The sequence below is a fragment of the Peromyscus leucopus genome, chromosome 8b (genome assembly GCF_004664715.2).
Source record: "Peromyscus leucopus breed LL Stock chromosome 8b, UCI_PerLeu_2.1, whole genome shotgun sequence".
In the NCBI taxonomy this organism is placed as follows: domain Eukaryota; kingdom Metazoa; phylum Chordata; class Mammalia; order Rodentia; family Cricetidae; genus Peromyscus; species Peromyscus leucopus.
Window position 1 is genome coordinate 18536082 of NC_051086.1, and position 16660 is coordinate 18552741.

The 16660-nt window shown below is 39.8% G+C and overlaps 1 pseudogene; it reads left to right on the top strand.

Moving 5' to 3' along the window:
- The first annotated feature begins 3837 nt into the window (after positions 1–3837).
- Positions 3838–15979, top strand: LOC114689870 (annotated as a pseudogene).
- The last annotated feature ends 681 nt before the right edge of the window (positions 15980–16660 follow it).

Below are 16660 nucleotides of genomic sequence, written 5' to 3' on the forward strand. Positions count from 1 at the left end.
TATCCTGGTTTATCTCAGCCTTTTCTAAGAAAAGGTTGATGACCTTTTCCCTCTCAAGCCAATTTTCTTTCTTCAGTGACTGCCTTCTCTTCCCTCATAAGGCTCTGGAAAACAGAGAGAGATAGAGAGAGAGAGAGAGAGAGAGAGAGAGAGAGAGAGAGAGAGAGAGAGAGAGAGAGAGAGAGAGAACAGAAGAGAGAGAAAGGTATACCTGCCTCCTTGCCCCCCCCTTTTTGCCTTCAATCACCATGCTAAAAAAAATGGCTAGAATCTTCCCTACAGAACAGATTCTACAGACTTTCATCCAAGCCTGGCAAATTACATCTCTTTTCTTTTCTGCTTGCTTTCCCAAAACAAACACTTAAAACCTCCATTCCCCTCAGACTTCAGACCTTCAATTACTCCCTTATTCTAGACAGGTGGCATTGTCCCAGATGTTTTGGAGTTCCTCTTCAAACCTTTTGGAATCTATAAGCTCTGCCTGCCTTCATCTTCACTTCTTCTGCTTCTGAATGAATTGAGACAGATCCCTTCTACCCAAAGCCAGCCCTCGTTCTTGTGTTCTGGCTCCATCCTTCTCAGGAAAACTTCTGTAAACGCAGTGTCCCCTTCACCATATTTTTAACTTCTCTTATAGGCTGTTTCCTTTCAGTGATCAGTATGTCTCAGTGTCTTGCCATTATCATTACCAGCCTTTATGTCACAGGTTAATACTTCAAAGCACTGGTTTAACACTTATTACTAAGTGTAACTTACTCTTGAGCATTTCTTTGGGACATTATTAAAGTAACAGCTTCACCCACTGTACCTAAGCTTTGTGCGGAAACAGACGATGCCCTGTTTATTTACAATTTTAGTCTTAGAGTCTAGTATGATGTTGGTTAAATAGAGGCTCACTATATGATGAACTAGTGAATAACAAATGTTAAACAACAATGTATATAATAATACATAAGCATGTAATACTGTATATAAATGAATGATTAAAGGAGTTATAAGACTCAGTGTTTGGAATGTTCTAAAATATGATGTTGGCAGGTTCTAGCATTTATGTGATTCAGTTTTCCATTACAAGACAATCAATTTGAAAACAGAAAAGGTTCATTGGTGTGGTGTTCAGTTTCAGAGGTTCACTGCATGATGGCTTGTCCCCATTGATTTGAGGACTAGTAGCACACAGGACGTAAGAGAAGGTGTTCTCTTCACCTGGTGGAAGACGTAAAAAAAGGCTGGAAGGAATAAAGGTCTTAATATTTCTTTCAAGGGTACATCTCTAATAACCTAATTTCCTCCCATGTGGCCTCACCTTCTGAGTTTCTATGACCTTCCTGTAGTGCCAGAGGCTGTGGAGAGAAAAACTTCACATAAAATAAACTTCACATGACCTGGGGGTTGACTTTCTAGATCCAAACTAGCAGCCTTTATAAAACATATTCAAGTCACACAGATAGGTTCTTAGCACAGTTACCTTTAGTGAGTATGTCTGAAAATATCTTATATGCTTCATATAATATGTGTACGTATATACAGTTTGTACATGCTGTTCTTAAGAACAAAGGTTTGCTGAATCTACCAGGTTGAATTCAATCCCCAGGGGAATCTTTGCCCTGGAGGAGATGGGAATGGGGGGTGGGCTGGGGGCAAGGCGGGGGGAGGGAGAGGACAAGGGAATCCGTGGCTTATATGTAAAATTAAATTAAATTATAAAATTAAAAAAATATATAAAAAGAACAAAGGTTTGTTTTGTTTTAGATAAGATCTCACTATGTATATCAGGCTGTCCTGGAACGTATGAACTCCCTGCCCCACCTCCTAAGGGCTGCAATTACAGGCATGTGCCATCATGTCTGTGTACATTTTAAAAACAGATAATAATATACTCACAAGAGGTTGCAAAAAGAGGTCAGGTGCATTCCTTACTTTTTTTGTCTTACTAATTACATCTACTCTACATGCAGTCCATTGTTTATGCATATAGTTCTCTATCACTATATCCTATGTAGGGTTATACAGCCACAACTTGAGTCAAGATCCGGAACCTGTCCCATCATCATCCATGTCACCTGTGCTAGTCCTTTACCCTTGAAGCCACCCTCATCCCTTCTGAATCCCTGGCTGGAATGTTCAGACAACGAAAGCATCCAATATAAGTCTTCTGAAACTGTAACAGGGTCCAAGACCTTAGTAGGTATCAGACCTTAACAAAACTGGTATCATGGAAGTTCTATTCAAGCCATAAGACTCAGCATGTAGACAGTACCACCTACCAAAACAAAAAACAAAGACCTAATTCATCAAAGTCCATTGTTCTGGGAAAGTCTCCAAACGTACTAACTTTGCTTGGGGACCTTTACAGTTCTGCTTCTAGCTAACTGTTCTTGCTAACTGAAGTGTGTCAACCCAGGATGTGGTTTTTTTTTTTTTTTTTTTTTTTTTTTTTTTTATGCTTAAGAGCTCACCCTGAGAAAGGTTCAGTACTACACTGGGATTCCAAACACCTACTGTAGTTGAGGGTGGGCTAAAAAAGACTACTGACTTAAAATCAGGTCTGAATAGTCTTCTCTGCTGGATAATCCATGCAAAAAGTCATTTTTATTACACATAAGATCTTGAGATCCATTGTAAACAGTGAACCCCTGGTAAAGATTTATCACAATCGACCGATTTAACCATTCCTCATTGGAAATTTTGGTTATTTCCAGTCATGTGGCTTTTAGAAGTAGAACATTTGGATGTGATTGTTGATATGTTAAGAATTAATTGCTCATATTCTTTTCTGCCTCTGTTTGTTGTTTCTGTTTTTTTCCCTTATCTTTCTGTTTTTTATTTAAATATTGTTTGGGATTTCACTGTGATTTGTTCATGGAGCATTTGAATGTTGGTGTACATTTTCTAGTGTACATATATAAATTTTTTGTTTGGAGTTTTTGTTGTTCTGTTGGGTTTTGTTTGTTTTGGGTTATTCAAGACAGAGTTTCTTTGTCCTAGAACTAGCTCTATAGACAAGGCTGACTTTGAACTCATGGAGATCCACTAGCCTCTGCCTCCCAAGTTCTGGGATTAAAGGCATGTGCAAACCATTGCCCTACTGTGTACATACATTTTTACAGCTGCTACTCTAGTGTTGCATGTACATGACTCACCACAGTGACAAGATTATTATACTGGTACAAATGAAGCCTAAGAACCTGAGTTCTCTTTGAGTTTCTTTACTCTCCCCGGTTTGCCGTCATTGAAACGGTCTCTTTTATGTGCATCAGTAGTGATATGGGATGGTGTTATGATCCTGGCTTCTATCTATCACCACACAAAATTTAGAAATTTCCAGAGAAGTCTATTGTATCTATTCACGGTTTCCTCTTTCCCTTGTTTTTTCTTCACTTCCAATGTTCAGGATTCTCTTATCTCCTTACTTACTTACTTTCTCTTTTTTTTAATCAACACGATTCTTTTATTGATCCTTCGGGAATTTCACATCATGCACCCCAACAGCATTCATTTCCAAGTCCTCCCATGTCTGCCCTCCACCCTCATAGCCTCCACCATCAGAGAAAATTAAAAAATAATAAAAATAATTTAAGAAACCACACTTCACTCCTCTTTTCTGCCTCTTTATTACATATTCATTTTTTTTTTTTTTTTTTTTTTTTGCGGTGGCGAGCTGTGGTGTGTCACGCAGTAGACCCTCTTGTCCAAACAGCTTTACTTGCAAATGTTCATTGCAATGAGCTTTTGTTCTGGTTCAAGGCCTCTGGCTTCTGGTACACCATCAATACTGGACACTCACAGAAACATCAATATCCTGCTGTTGTCCCGAGTCATGGAGATCCTGCAGCTATGGTTCGGCAAAGACCAGTCCCTTCACATGTCCCAGAGATTGTAGATGGGGTAGATGCTGGGGTGGGCCAACTCAAAGGCACGGATATGGGCACAGGTTGTAGCTGAGTTGGTCAGTCTGGATCTGCACCAGGACCACCCCCACCTCAGGCAAGGGTCAGGGCCATCTCTTCTGTTGAAGCTGGGGCCAGGGGGAGCAGCTCAGGGCCGTTCTCCCAGGGCCATCAGGGGTGGGAGTCAACTCTCCTGCACCCACACCACTGAAGCCAGTTCTCTGAGGTTGGGGGCAGACAGCTCTTTCACTAAGGCAGCTGGCAAGGAGTGGAACCAGCTCTCCAGTGTCCAGGCCACTAGAGCCATACACATCAACACAGACCCAAGCATGGTAAGACCACAGGCCCAGACATGGCCTTTGGCTGCAGATCAGGCCTGGACATCACCATGGCCCTGGGTAGCAATACAGCCCACTCAATTAGTATGGCCTAGTGGCAACATGGCCCTCATACACCAATGTGGCCTCAGGTGACAGCCCAGATCCCAGGCATCCACACGGCTTTTGGTGGTAACACTGACCATGGACACCATCACAGAACCTGGCTGCAGTAGGGCCACTGACTCAGACATAGCCCTTGGCTGCAGATCGGGCCTGGACGTCACTGTATATGTAACCAACCATCTTATTAAATAAGAAACACAGAACCAATACAAAGAAGAAAGCCAAGAGGTCAGAGCTAAGAGCTAAAACGTTACCCTTTCTCCTGCGGTGGTCCTACCTCTCCGAACCAGAGCTACTACCTGTGTTAAAGTCTTTATTATATAGAGTTTCTGTTCTGCCTTCTCATTGGTTATAAACCCAACCACATGACCACCTCATCATGGCCTGTATGTATAGACCTCCAAGTCTTCTATGGTTAGTATTGAGATTAAAGGTGGTGTATCCAATGCTGGTGTATCTCTGAACACACAGAGACTTACCTAGTTCCGCCTACCAAGTGCTGGGATTACAAGTGTACACCACCACTGCCCTGCTTTCCTATGGCTTGCTAATAGCTCTGACCCCCCCCCAACTTTATTTATTAACATATAAATAACATTTTAAGACAAATAAAATATCACCATATTTCCCCTTTTCTATTTTAATAAAAAGAAAAAAGGAAAAAGCTTATAACTAACATAAGAAAAACTATATACAAAAGTACAATAACTATATACACTATATACAAGTAGTAAATACCTAAACAATGTCTAGTTCATTTGTATTTGACAAATTCAGAGAAAATAATTCCATTATCTATCTTATTGTATCTAATTCACTTTCTATCCTAATTAATCTTCAACTATAACTAACTAATCTTCAACTCCCTCAGAGACCCAAGAAGGAAATAATATTAGCTAACAAAAATAAAAACAGGAAGTACATGCAAGCAACTTCCAAAAAATTGTGAGTTGACAGAAACAGCCAGCTGCTTGGACAGTCATCAGAGGTTTCTCCGCAGTGTTGGGGCATCATCTTCAGCCTATAGGCTTAGCGTATCTGACAGACTCATTTGTGAAGTAGGATGTACACAAGGTGAACAGTTCAATCTCACATTGGGTGAGAGCAGTCTATATACCAGAAACACCTGAATTCCACTAGTGTCATGTCATGATTCAGGATTTTAAATTCTGGAAATTGTTGATTTTTTTTAATTCAACTGTCCATTCTACTTGGCTATGTGTGTATGTGGCTTCATCTCAGCATCCTGTTCTTCTCCACATCCCTCTATTAAATGCCATTCTACTGTTGAGAGGCGTGAGCTTAATTACTCTTCAAGAACAACTGTTTCAGCTGCTGTTCCATTGCACATTAGAAGCCATCAGCCTACTGCCTGTTCAGCTGCATTCGAAGAAAAGGGCACTGTACCTTTTCCGGATTGCGAAGGCCACTTCAAGGATGGTGCCATATTGTCCTGGCCTCAGAAGATGCCTTTTGATAAAGCCATAACCACACTTGTTTTGACAAGAATCAGTAGTCCTTTGTTTCGTGTCCTGTCTGTCCTGTTTGTCAGCAGTTAATTCGAAGATACTTTGTTGTCCAGTGGCTAACTTTTGCCACAATGAAAGTTAACTCCATATGCAGTTTCTTCAGTGCCCATATTTTCTCTGAAGTAGATTGGTACTGCCAGGAGCCAACATATCTCATAGTCATAACAAAAAAGAAAAATTTTCTAAGTTATTAAAACATTTTAAATGCCATATTCTGTAGATCTCTGAAGGGTTTGAAGATGACCTGTCTATCTAAAATATATCTACTCAATCTTGAAAACATACCTAATATGACTACAAGTTCTATTGTAATGTCTAACTACTAACTTTCATTTCTTTTTATCCTAATAGTTGGTAATAATAACATTCAAAGATCAGAAAATTGCATTACATTGTTAAATGAACAGTAATAAGTACAATATCTAGAACAAAATTAGAAATATACATATAGCATTTTCTAACAATATCAATATATATGATTTGTATGCAATATAAAAAATCCAATCCAATGTAAAGTATTTAAAATTAGTAATTGTCTTTAAAAAAAAAAAAAAAAACAAGAACCTTAAATCTAATCTCCTTTGCTTAGCCCTTTTCCTAACCCTTAACAACAACTTGTAACCAACCCTCCTAAACAATGAAACCCAAACCCATTAAACCCATTAAAAGATCAAAAAACCACCTACCCCACACCACCTCTTTGGGAATGTGGGTGTCGTATTCTTAAAATTGCTTCCTGCTGGGTATGGGCAAAGGTATCTTTATTCTGAAATGAAAAATGTTGGGTAATCGTCAAATTCTAGGAAAGATAACTATATCCTTTGTTATCCAGTCTGTGCATAATGCCAAAGTTCAGGACTTATCTCAAGTCCTTATTCAAGTAGTCTTTGAAACTGGATCATTTCATCTAGCTATCTCAAAATTGCTCTGAACAATTTGTAGACCAAAGTTGGTCTGTAGATGATGTTTGCCAGCTTAGTGATATTATTACTGTCCATGTGGAATTGTTGTTGTGGGGCCCCATCTTCTTCCTGGAGATTTCAGTTGATGTTAGGCCTGGCTGTGATTTCCTGCAGAAAACTGATAAGAGTCTCAAACACAAAAACATGTATAGGCAGCTAATTGAAGCCTTTTTCTAGAATTAGTTAGTACTCTATATGACCATTAATACCTTAACAAAGTTTAAAATGTGTGTGTGTGTGTATCTTGTGAGATAAAATTCATATTTTAAGAAAAGTTTAAGCCTGGCAGTGGTGGCGCACGCCTTTAATCCCAGCACTCGGGAGGCAGAGCCAGGCGGATCTCTGTGAGTTCGAGGCCAGCCTGGGCTACCAAGTGAGTCCCAGGAAAGGCGCAAAGCTACACAGAGAAACCCTGTCTCGAAAAACCAAAAAAAAAAAAAAAAAAAAAAAAAAAAAAAAAAAAAAGAAAAGAAAAGTTTAAAGAATCAAAATAGAATCAAAGAATTGAGATTAGTAGTAATAGAATAGTCCCTTAATTAATTTGGTTTTTCTCCTGTCCCATGTCAGAAGATGGCTTTCTTCTGGCATGATACAGGGAGTTTGCATTTTCCTTTTAACAACATGCTTGAGTGTAGCTGGAGTTTTCTCTCCGGATCCCGCCAAGCCCTAGCAGTCTGACAGCCCACTTATAAAATAAACATACAGACGCTTATATTATTTACAAACTGTATGGCTGTGGCAGGCTTCTTGCTAACTGTTCTTGTATCTTAAATTAACCCATGTCTATTAGTCTATAAGTTGCCACATAGCTCGTGGCTTACCGGTACCTTACATCTTGCTTGTCATGGCAGTGACTGGCAGTGTCTCTCTGCCTCAGTCTTCCACTTCCCAGAATTCTCTTCTCTGCTTGTCCTGCCTATACTTCCTGCCTGGCTACTGGCCAATCAGCATTTTATTTATATAGAGCGATATCCACAGCATTTGAGTTTAAAGAAGGAGAAAGCCATTCTCCAACTCCAAAGTCAGCTTTGAATTTTAATTGAACTGAGACTATTAGAAGACCAATAGTATTAAATTTCTTTAGAGAAGGGCAGAAACAAACATTTAGGAAGACTTATGAAAATTTGTAGATGATATACCAAAAGGCCATTTTACGTTTTTTCCTGGGACAGATGATTTGTCCTTTTTCTTCAGTTGTCTCATTTGTCCTGTGTTCTTCAGATTCCTTAGCCTTCATTCTCCTAAAGGACAAAAACAAAAATCTTTCCCCAAGACTAATTTTGGGGAGGTTCCCTTTCGGCAAGTTATTATCTGTTTAAATGAAAAGGCATGTTTTACTGTTATAAGTTAGTTTAAATTGGATGGTCATGCTGGTTGATGAACTATCACCCCCTCTAATTAAGAGGTCGCTCTTGTTCAAATCAAACCTTTATCAATTTTGATGGTGTCCACAGCTTATCTTCCCCTGTAGAAACAAAAGCAAAACCTTGTCCCCAATGCAACACATATCCTGGTTTCCATTCTGAGGTCAGCACATCCTTAAAGTATATAGGCTGATTTAATTCTGTAGTTTTTTTCTATTATCCAGTGTCTTGCTACAGCTATTGTTCCTTTCTCATTGGCACTGAGAAAATTCAAAGTTTATAGAGCATTATGCAGTCTATTTCTGGGGATTTTTGTTACCCCTTTCTGTTTATTTAGCATATCCTTTAGAGTTCTGTCTGATCTTTCTATAACTGCTTGACCTGTAGGATTATGTGGTATGCCTGTAATATGCTTTATATTGTAATAAGCAAAAAACTGTTTCATTTTAACAGAGACATAGGCTGAAGCATTGTCAGTTTTAATTTGTGCAGGTATACCCATGATGGCCATAACTTCTAGCAAATGAGTAATTACAGAATCAGCTTTTTCAGAACTCAAAGCAGTTACCCATTGAAATCCTGAATAAGTATCGATGGTGTGGTGTACATATTTCAGTTTTCCAAATTCTGCAAAGTGAAACACGTCCATCTGCCAGATTTCATTCCTCTGAGTACCCTTTGGGTTACATCCTGCTGGTAATGGCATTTGATTGTAGAAGGAACAAGTAGGACATTTCTTTACTATTTCTTTGGCTTGTTGCCGAGTTATGGAAAAATCCTTTTTTAAACCTTTACTATTGACAGGATGTTTTTTTATGAAATTCTGAGGTCTCCAGCACATTTCCTATCAGTAATTTATCAATCTCATCATTGCCTTGTGCTAAAGGGCCTGGCAGACCAGTATGGGATCGGATGTGATTTATATATAAAGGATGACTCCTTTTCCTGATTGTATCTTGTAATTGAATAAATAGTGAAGTTAATTCTGAAGCATCATGGATAGATTCTGCAGTCTCAATATGTAATACTACTCTTTCAGCATACTGAGAGTCAGTTACTATGTTGAGAGGTTCTGAAAAATCCATTAATACCAACAGAATAGCATACAATTCTAATTTTTGAACTGAATTATAAGGACTTTGAACCACTTTACTTAAATTTTCTGATTTGTAACCTGCCTTTCCTTGTTTGTTGGCATCTGTATAAAATGTACGAACTCCATATATAGGTCATCCGTGTCCCCGTCCCCCCCCACACACACACAATTCAAGGCAAGATCCAATCATCTCTCTTTATAAGATCAATTCTATCGCTTTTGGGACATTTGCTGTTAATTTCTCCCAAAAAAAATTACTGCAAGCTTTTTCCCGAGGTTCACTTTCTATCCATAATTTTTCAATGTCCTCCTTAGTTAAAGGTATGACAATTTCTGCTGGATCTATTCCTGCTAATTGACGAAGTCTCAATTTTCCTTTCCAAATCAAGTCAGAGATTTTTTTCCACATAAGTTTTTAATTTTTTATTTGGTTTATTTGGTAAAAATATCCATTCTAATACAGCATCTTCCCTCTGCATTAATATTCCTGTTGGAGAATGCCTAGAAGGTAAAATAACCAAAATGCAATCCAGTTTTGGATCAATGCAATCTACGTGCCCTTCATGTACTTTCTTTTCTACCAAGGCCAATTCTTTCTCAGCTTCAGGTGATAATTCTCTTGGAATATTTAAGTCCTTGTCACCTTCTAAGGTTTTGAACAAATTATTTAGTTCATCATTTTTTACCCCAACAATAGTTCTTAGATGAGAAATGTCTCCAAATAATCTTTGAAAGTCATTAAGAGTCTGTAGTCGATCTCTCCTAATTTGCATCTTTTGGGCTCTAATTTTTTGTAGCTCTATTTTATATCCTAAATAATTAATAGAATCTCCTCTTTGTATCTTTTCAGGAGCAATTTGTAATCCCCAATTACAAAAAGGCAAAATTTTCTTTACTTCTTCAAACATTCTTTCTAAAGTATCTGCATTTGAGTCAGCTAATAAAATATCATCCATATAATGATAAATTATAGATTTAGGAAATTTTTTATGTACCACTTCCAATGGCTGTTGTACAAAATATTGGCACAAAGTTGGGCTATTCAACATTCCCTGTGGGAGGACCCTCCATTGAAATCTTTTAACCAGTTGAGAATTATTATAAGTAGGCACTGTGAAAGCAAATCTTTCTCTGTCTTTTTCTTGTAAGGGTATTGAAAAGAAACAGTCTTTTAAATCAATAACTATGAGAGGCCATCCTTTTGGTAACAGAGTAGGCAAAGGAATTCCAGATTGTAGAGAGCCCATTGGCTGAATTACTTTGTTAATTGCTCTAAGGTCTGTTACCATTCTCTATTTACCAGATTTCTTTTTAATAACTTATACAGGATAATTCCAAGGGCTGGTTGATTCTTCAATATGCTGAGCATTTAACTGTTCTTCTACCAACTCTTCTAAAGCCTGGAGTTTTTCTGTTGTTAAAGGCCATTGCTGAACCCATACAGGCTTGTCTGTTGACCATTTTAAAGGTAGAGCTGTTGGTGTTTTTGGAAGATTATCAGTTGTTGTGCCCTGTTCTTGTATGACATGGATGGCTGGTGAGCACTCATTAGAATATCTTCTAATATTTCTCTCAGAAACATGTACTAGTTTATGATTTGTTTCTGAGATTGGAGGGATGTTAATCTGAATATTCCATTGTTGCAACAAGTCTCGACCCCACAGGTTCATAGCTATGTTAGCCACATATGGTTTTAATTTTCCTTTCTGTCCTTCTGGACCTATACATTCGAGCCATGTTGCACTCTGTTTCACTCGAGATAATGTCCCAATTCCTAACAGTTGAATGTTTACCATTCAACTTAAAAATAAATGAACACCATTTATTTTTATCATTAATTTTGTTTTTTGTTCATTAATAGAAGTTTGCCAAAAAATTTTCTTTATGTTTTCTCCTGAATTTTCTATTCCCTCTGTCTCATCATCCCGACCAGCATGATTTATTCCAATAGGCATTTGGTTATTTAATTGCTCTGAGTAGGGGTTTCCTCTATGACTGCAGGAAAGGTTTGAACTGGATTTGCTATGGGGGCCTGCATGAGGCCCCTCTGGGAGTTTCCGAAGACCGAGGCAAAGGATTACCTTGCCTGTCCCTTGTTGATCTACATTCGTTGGTCCAGTGTTTTCCCTTACCACACCTTCTGCATACTCCAGAAGGAAGGGGCATTCTGTTGCCATCGTTCCTTGAAGAAACATTGTTTCTAGGAATGACCTGTTTACAGTCCCTTTTCAAATGTCCTTGCTTTCCACATCCAAAACTTCTAACACTCCTCAAACCTTTTGAAATTGCTTCTCCTACCCACATATCATCATGGTCATAAGCCTCAACATTAACCGTGTCTCTAATCCAATCTTCCAAAGGTGTAGATCTTGCCTTTAATGGCCTGATTATTCTTTTGCATGCTGCATTCGCATTCTCAAAGGCCAAAGATTCAATTATTACCTGACTAGCTTCTGAATCTGGGACCATTCTCTTTACTGCTGAAGCCAGTCTTTGAAAAAAAAAAATCTGTGAAAGATTCTTTTGGGCCTAAAGGTTTCATAACTTCTCTAGACAGCCCCACCCACTGGGATCAAGTGTTGAAATACACTACCATGTTGGGGATATTTATTGTTCAAACTCCACAACATCTACTGATTATTTGGGTTTTGTTGTTGTTGCTGTTGCTTCATTCATGTGGAAATTATCCAAATTGCTAGGTGCTGAATCCCATCCTCTTATAGCCTGAACATTTTGGAGACTCTGGATCATACTGAAGCAGGTATGGATCTTATTTTTTCTATGACACTGAGTTGGTAGGCAAAGGCAGATGCTATACTATGACTGTCTCCATGGACAATCCAGGTTGTGCCCTGCCATAGGCCAATGTAGCTTTATATATCAACCAATCAGAGCAACACATATTCACAGCATACAGAAAGACATTACACAGCAGTGGAATATTGGTGAGATTCTGACTTCCCATTCGACCTTCTCTGAAACCATGCTGGAGACAGAGGATTGGGCACCTTAAAGCCTATATATATGAATGGCTAGCCTTCCCCTCTTAACATATACTGACATGGTAGGGACAGCACAGCTCACTGCCTTCACTGTGATGGCTGGAATGTGACTGTGTGCCACAGTTCCAAGAACACTCCCATGTTGAGTTGTTTTCTAAGGACCCACTTAGACTCAGCGTACTCATAGATAATATTTATCCCAGTAAAAGGTTACAAATAAAATTAGTAAAAGAAAAATACTCATGAAATACAAGTGTGACCAAGCCCAAGACTCTAAGGACTTTCTCTTAGTTGCTTTCATCACTGTGATGAAAGGGCCAAGCAAATATCATGACAGCCTGCCCTAGTAACACAGTTAAGAACTAGGCCTAAGTCCCTGCTTCTTGGAACTGAGCAGGCAGTTTCTGAAAGAGCCACAAACAAAGGACAATCAATCTCCAACACCCCCAACAACAAGGACAAGGAGGCTTGGTATGTGCAATATCAGACTAGGCCAGGCTTGAGCCACAGTCAGCAAGCTCGAGGTGATAACCAAATAAGGACAAAGCCTGGGACTTGTCCAGGCCTGCCCCAAAATGGAAAACTGTAGCCTTAACCAACCCCTACTAGCCCTGGCCAATTAGAATGTACTAATACCATTACTACTTGCTTAAGCCAATCATATCGAAAGTGACCTTCATTAGGAACTCCCCTTGGCTATACTTAAAAGGAGCCTGTGAATTCCTCTCAGGGTGATTGTCATTTCACCTTTGTGTGGGATGGCCAGCCCCAGCACACTGGAATAAAGAACACCCTTGCTGATTGCATACATGGATGGTGGTCTTTTGTGGGACTTCTCCAGGACCCTAACAGTGACAAAGTACCAGACATAAGCAATCTAAAGAAGATAGGATTTCTGTGGGCCTACAGTTTCATGGGATTCCACCTGTAGTCTTCATCCCCATTGAATTGAGAGCCAATGGCAGGATAAAGCATCATGGCAGAGAGCATGTAGCAGAAGCTTCTCAGAGAAGAAGCAGAGAGATAGAATGGTGCACAAGTTAACAGGTATAACCTCAAAAGGCACACATCTCCAGTGCTCTGCTCCAGCCAGGCTCCCACTCTTAAAAGCTCCAGAACCTCCCAAAACACCACTGCCAGCTGGGGACCAAGCATTTCCAGATATCCTGTGGGGAGCTTCTCCTATTGAGGCTATGGCAATGGAGCCATATGGGAAGTTCTTTTCTTCTAGTTAAAACAGGTACAGGGTGTGTCTACCAGGAAGTTTGTTAGAGACTCCTACCCAAAGGGCTTGGGGAAGAGTAGGTAATCCTGACTAGTTTGTTGTTGTTGTTGTTGTTTGTTTGCCAACTTGATACAAACTTGAAATAGAAACCTCAAATGAGAAAATGCCTCCATCAGGTTGGCCTGTAGACAAGGTTGTAGGGCATCAATCTTGACGGATAATTGATATGGGAGGGCCTAGCCCACTGTGGGCAGTACCACTCATGAGCAGGTGGTTCTAGGGTATATAAGAAAGTAAGCTGGGCAAACCATGGAGAGCAAGTTAGTGAGCAGCATTCCTCCATCCTCTCTGCTTTAGTCCTGCCTCCAGGGTCTCTCTTGAGTTCCTGTCGTGTCTTCCCTCAATGATACACTGTCACATGGAAGTGTAAGTCAAACAACCCTTTCCTACCCGAGTTACTTTTGGCCATGATGTTTATTACAGCAATTGAAAAGCTAACCGAGACATAGGTCATACAGGTACCACTGACTACCACATGCCCCAAATTCCAAACTCTCAAAAAGAACACAGGTGTTCCATATAAGGAGCACTGTTTGCCAAGGCTGGCATGGTAAGTCCCTCTTACCATTAAGGGAAAGTTCCATTTCAGGTATCAACAAAGGACCAACCTTGCAAACAGGACTTCAAAATGAAAATGAAACATACATATTAGTATATAAACACATGTACAAATATAGGGTCAAAAGTTACTTATTCTAAAGAAACACATTTCCCCTAGATCTACAAAAAAATACTTCACTATAAAAAATGAGTGCACTTTTCTGGCTTAACATCCCAGGGCGGGTGTGTGTGTGTGTTGTGTGTGTGTGTGTGTGTGTGTGTGTGTAAATGAAATGAAAATTTCAAAGTTAAAGTGACTGCAGAGTAGACAATCTACACTCACTCAATCTCACTGTTGGATTGTGTATCAAGAAGAGAAGTAAAAAACGGTAGCAGCTGAAAAGGAGCCGAAGCCCGAAGTGTCGAAAGTGGCGTGAAAAGACCCTCTTTGGGATAGGGAGCTCTATTCTCGATGGCTCAGCCATAGTGGGCAAAGATCGCCTTGACATGTATTCTCTGAAACCAAATGACAAAATCTTGGCTGAGTGTGAGCACACGGAACTTTGTTGAGAAACTTGTGAAAACAAAATTGCAAGTTGAGTATCATGCTGGTGGCTTGAAAGTGAGTGAGGTTGGTGGAGGACTCAGCAGACACACAGCAACAGCATTCTTTGACTGCGTCAGGATGCATGGATTCATGGAAATCCTCAAGAGGAAAGCTGCCAGGGCCCCTGTGGATGCTCCATACTATGGAGAAGGAGCAGCCATCAGGAACTTGTGCTGCACAAGTCACTGGTGGCAACAGGTCTCTTATAGCTAATCTTACTGCTCCCAATTGTCATCTGTGGTGATATTGTGTTCCCCAAAATATTGTGCACCCTAATAAACTTATCTGGGGTCAGAGCACAGAATTGCCACTAGATATAGAGGTCAGAAAATGGTGGCACACGCGCCTTTAATCCTAACATTCTGAAGGCAGAGATCTGTCTGGATCTCCGTGAGTTAAAAACCATATTGGAAACAGCCAGGCATGGTGACTCACGCCTTTAATCCCAGGAAGTGATGGCAGAAAGCAGAAAGGTATATAAGGCGGGAGGACCAGAAACTAGAAGCTTTTATTTGGTTAAGCTTTTAGGCTTTTGAGCAGCAGTTGAGCTGAGATCCATTCTGAGGAAACAGGGTCAACTGAGGAATTGGCAAGGTGAGGTGGCTGTGGCTTGTTCTGCTTCTCTGGCCTTCCAGCATTCACCCTAATACCTGGCTCCGGGTTTGTTTTTATTAATAAGACCTTTTAAGATTCATGTTATAGTCATCAAAATGAAAAGCATGTAGATTTAGGGAAAATCTGGATTTTGGTAGGAAAAACAAGAGTTTATTAATACAGCAGGATTTTTTTTCTTGTAATCTTCCAAAAGACAGTGTTGAAGGTGGCTTACTATGCTAATAAGAACAACAGGCTTTCCATTCTAAATCTGTCTGCACCAGGGAGGAGCCAGTCCTGCATGGAATCCTTGATGAAAGTTAGGCCTTATGTGCTTAACCTTTTTGGAAATGGAAGCTGCCAGTTTTGCTAGAGAGCAAGGGTTTGAGACTGCAGACTTGAAAGGGATAGAAATACACAAGCTTTCCCAAAGGTGAACTCCAAGAGGCAGCAAATGGTGATCTACACCCATGGCAGAGATGGCACTCTAATGGCTACACAAAACTCACTGCTTTTTGCTGTCTTGACTTAAACCCAGAAAGAAGTTGTTGATGTGGATGAAGCCAGAGATGTATTTGTGGGGCAGTTTTTCTCTCCGCTGTTCTCTGACAAGCCCCTGACTTAACGATGCATCTGTGCTGGGCACTACGCACAGCAAGCATCATAGATGACTGGCTGTATGTTTCCTGAGGAGCCAGGCCTCCGATGCTGAAAGAACAGAGAACTCCGGCTGGGAAACACAGACACTGCTGTGCCCACCTCCTCCTGACAGTTCCCACAGTCCAAGAGAGGAAATCATTTGCCATCCTTCCTCGCTGTAATTCCGTTCTTAGTTCAGAGGCCTCAGAACTGCTCCCAGAATCTTTGGTCTCTCCAAAACCTGTAAAAAGATATTTATTTCCAGTTTGGTAGTGCCTCTTAAATGTCAATCAGGAATATAACATTTCAATAGAAATTTTTATTTCATTTTTGTTTCCTTTGTGGATTCATCTGTATTTAGTAAACTGGTCAATTTTTTTATATTTCTGCTTTAAATGCAGGAGCAATTTAATGTAAGACTTTTTAAAGGGATTAAGCATAATGCATCAATATTTAGCATTTTATATAAGTATATTTAATTTAGAGGTATATGTACACACACATTGGTAAGTTACATATATATTCATGTTGTGGTATTTTAATTGTGCTAAAATGTGATTTTATTTGTGTGTTAATAAATAAAGTTTGCCTGGAGATCAGAGGTCACATAGCAAGGTCATATAGCGAGTCAAAAGCAGAAGTCAGGCGGTGGTAGCCCACACCCTTAATCCGATCACATAGCAGGCAGAGTCTCTGTATGGTCAAGGAC